Source organism: Rattus rattus, chromosome 14 (genome assembly GCF_011064425.1).
Source record: "Rattus rattus isolate New Zealand chromosome 14, Rrattus_CSIRO_v1, whole genome shotgun sequence".
Lineage (NCBI taxonomy): Eukaryota > Metazoa > Chordata > Mammalia > Rodentia > Muridae > Rattus > Rattus rattus.
Window position 1 is genome coordinate 14428739 of NC_046167.1, and position 3913 is coordinate 14432651.

Here is a 3913-nt window from a genome sequence, read left to right on the forward strand (position 1 = left end):
CACTAACGGTCCCTGTTCCCAATAGGCTTTTGAATGATCAATAAAGAGCCAATGGCCAGTGGTTGGATAGGATAAGAGGTGGGACTTCTAGGTTGCAGTGCAGGGGTGGGGGCGGGGTAGTGTTGGGGGTAGAAAGGGAGGATGCAGAGAGTGGAAAGCAGGGCCTCCATGAGAAGGAGTAGGATAGAGCATAGCAGGAAGGAACAGACGGAGTAACAGGGAGGAAGCTGGCCCCTGGAAGAGCTGTCCTGAAGATCTTAGGCAGCAAAGCTAGGGAGCCCCCAGAAGGAGCCAGGGCATCAAAGACAGAATATAGATTTTAAACGATTTTTACTCAGGAATATTAGAGTGGGGTTTTTGTTAACCACGGGGAGGATTAATGTCCAGCCATTGAGCTAGTCAAGACATATCAAAATTAACTTTTATGTTTGTGACTTTTACTTGCCAACCCAGAGGAGCCAAAGAGGTTTAATTAATTCACCGTTAAAGACACCTGCATGTAGTTCTTACATTTATTTATTCTTTATTTATATATTATTTGTGTTCATCGACTCAGTTAACATATCACACTGATCTTTAAGAGATTATCTACTCGTTCTAAATAATATATACATTTCTAATATTCAGGATCTTTAATGCATCTCTCTGTTCTGGATGGGCAACACATATTATTTTCATAAGAATGTGGTACATCAGCTCATTCTACCTGGGCAATGATGGAGATATTTCACAAGCAGGACTATACATGTGGGATGGTTTTAGACTCACCCTGTTACTTATCTTCATAGGTTCTTCATATAACTTCCAAATAAACCCAAGAGCTTAGGTTTCCATAGTGAAACAGTGTTCCAATGTCAGTCAAAAACAGGGTCCATTTATTAGAGTAGAAATAAATACACAATTGTAGATTTTTAGAGGAAATGAGTCATTGCATCTTGAATCAAATTTAACATAACATACACTAAATAACGTGTCAGTCATTCGTCCCCTTATTCAGACTTCAGAGCACGGTGGTGGGAAGACAACTCCCTTGCTAAATTTTTAACCCTTTAAGTTTATATCAAAAAGCAAAGTTGAATCAGTTTCATTTCCTCCAATAGCAACTTTTGATCAGATAATTCAAAGATGGTGATTCCAAGACACTATTGGGAAAGGATTCATATAATCTTGCTGTGTTTCGGTTGATTGCCATTTACAATGTTCCTGCTTTGCCACTGTCACCCTAAACTGACTGTGAAAGCCTCTGGAGTCTCTTTTCCTAAGTGGAAAGCAGCATTAATGCTCTGGAGCTGGAACTTCCATTGTCATTCCATGAGTAGTCAGATTTCTGGTGTTTGTAGGCTTCCAAGGCTATCAACACAACAGTAGTTCCCAACGTACATTTCATTTTCATACTAGTCCTGTCTTATTTGCCGAAAGGTTTGTATCCAAGTCATTTTCAGTGGCTTTGTAATAGTTCTTTCCTAAATGTTCATCAACTGGTTACATTTACCAGGTTCAATCTGACTTCCATTGTACAAGTAGCTTTACTTTAATGTAGGTGTCCAGAGAGCCATGGATGCTTACCTAAGCACTGCCATGCTTAAAGTACTATGCAAGAGAAAATGTTCTCAAGTTTACAGAAGTTCTCCACCAACTTCTTGGCTCAGGTGGATTCAGAGCTGGCATTTCTCTGGATTGTGTGTACTATGCTCTGAAGTTGAACCGTGCCATTAGAAGCATTCTATTATGTTTTCTGTTAAGTCTCCATAATGCATAATGCTGGCACCAACTGTTAAAAATATAACAGGAGCAATAATAGCAATGGCAGGGCCGAAGCCTAATTGGCATACCCAGTATAATTAGCACTGTGTAGAACACTGCCAGCAAGTCTACAGTGAAGAGCTGTATTGATTTCCCCATGTGTTTTCCAATTTGCTAGCAGTTTTACAATGCATTTATATCAAAGGGAAACTTTAATCTGCTACTTCAATTTCTTCCTCATAACTTTTGAAGGTCAGAGTATTATTAACAGAGAAATTGATTGATGGCCAGTAAATAGCTGCCCAAAATACAAATTTACTTGAGAGTTGAATCAAGTTATCACAACTCGAGCATTTGCATTTTCTTAGTGTTAACCCTCCAGGAAAAATGCTTTAAAAGTAGCTCACACTAACCAGAATCACCAAATTGATGGATAATAGTAAGTCGAAATTTGTCAACTCATATTTACAAACGTGAACAACTATTTCATTCTTTGCATTATTAATTATTCTCTTGTTAGAGGCATCTATGCATAGCCCAAAAATTCAGAACGAAATAACCTGAGATAATAAATAATTATTTATTTCAGAAAACTTGGCGCATTTATCAGATTAATCAATTTGATATACAGACTATGTCATTTGAATTCGTGGCTTAGTTCTGTGTTTGGGTCTTTGCCCCCACTGTGTTTGGATGTAGCAGGCACAGTGGACAGGAAATGGATATCACGCAATTTATTTATTTGTAATTCCTAGATGGATTTTTTTTTTCCTCTAAGCTTTAAACTGAGTAATGCTCATTGAACCATCTAGCCCATCTCTGGGATACTTCTTCCTCTTTCACTGTATGTGCTGCCTTCATTGGCATCAAGTGGTTTCCTAGGGCTTACCACACAAATCCTACACTGTAACCAAGGCTTGCTTTGGCTACGTTCCCTGCTTACTGTCATTACTTTTCCATGTTACAATTCCTTTGTATTGGCGAACTGTGTTTGAGAAAGTGATCTTTCAAAATGATCTTAGAAAATTAACCTCCTGTCATTTGCTGGCCGGGTAAAGGAGACTTGCAACACAAAGGTTTTGCTGTACTGACTGCTCACAGACTCTGTGGCACAGGGATGAAGAAGGGTCAGCCTAATGGAGATTAGCTCCCCTACATGCAGTAGCTTAAGCCTGAATGCAGAAACGGTTGCCTGCTTTGTGAGTTTTTATCCTCACAGTAAATAAAATAGTTTTTGTTTTAGACCCAGCGTCTTGACATAACAGCATAAAGAGTGCCTCTGCTCCTACCTAAGAAACTGGTTCTCACATTAATACTATTGTTGGCACTCTGCATGAGAGATTTACCTACCAGGCAAGTAGAAGAGTTCCACAGGAAATGCTTTCTTTTTCTAAGTAAACCATGGGTAAATAACAAGAAGTATGCAAAATATACACATATTTTAAAGATTTTCTTTTTATTGTATTTATATGTGTATTTTGCATGCACATATGTAAGAGTACTTTGTGCAAATAGTACCCTCGGAGGCCAGAAGGTATGAGATCCCCATGCTGGAGTTACACATGCTTGTGTGCTGCTATGTGGTGCTGGGAACCAAACCCTGGTCCTTTGCAAGAGCTGCAAGGGCTAGTAAATGTGGAACTAGTTCTCTAGTTCATTACATACAAAATAAACACACACACACACATACATAAACACACACAAACACAAACATGCACACACACATACATACACACACATACATATACACACAAACACAAACACGCACACATACATACATACACACATACATACACACACAAGCACACACACATACATACATACACACTGAAAATATAAATACTGGAAAAAGTAATGTCTAGTTAAATAATAGCAAGATAAAAATATTTTTGACACATAGATTACATATGGATGAAATGTTTCATCCATATACATACATAATTAGTGTTTATTTGACCATTCAACTTAGAGCTGTCTTTATGTGGAGGTGAAATGACTTGAGCATATTCAGGTTTTTGTCTCCCACAGGAACCAAATTTTAGTAAGGAAATGGTCACATCGAGATGAATTTCAAAGGCAAAAACCATAAATATTATTGTGGATTTTATCAATCAAAATGTGCCCTTAATAGCTTATTTTTAGTATGTGTAATTTTTCTTCTTTTTTTCTC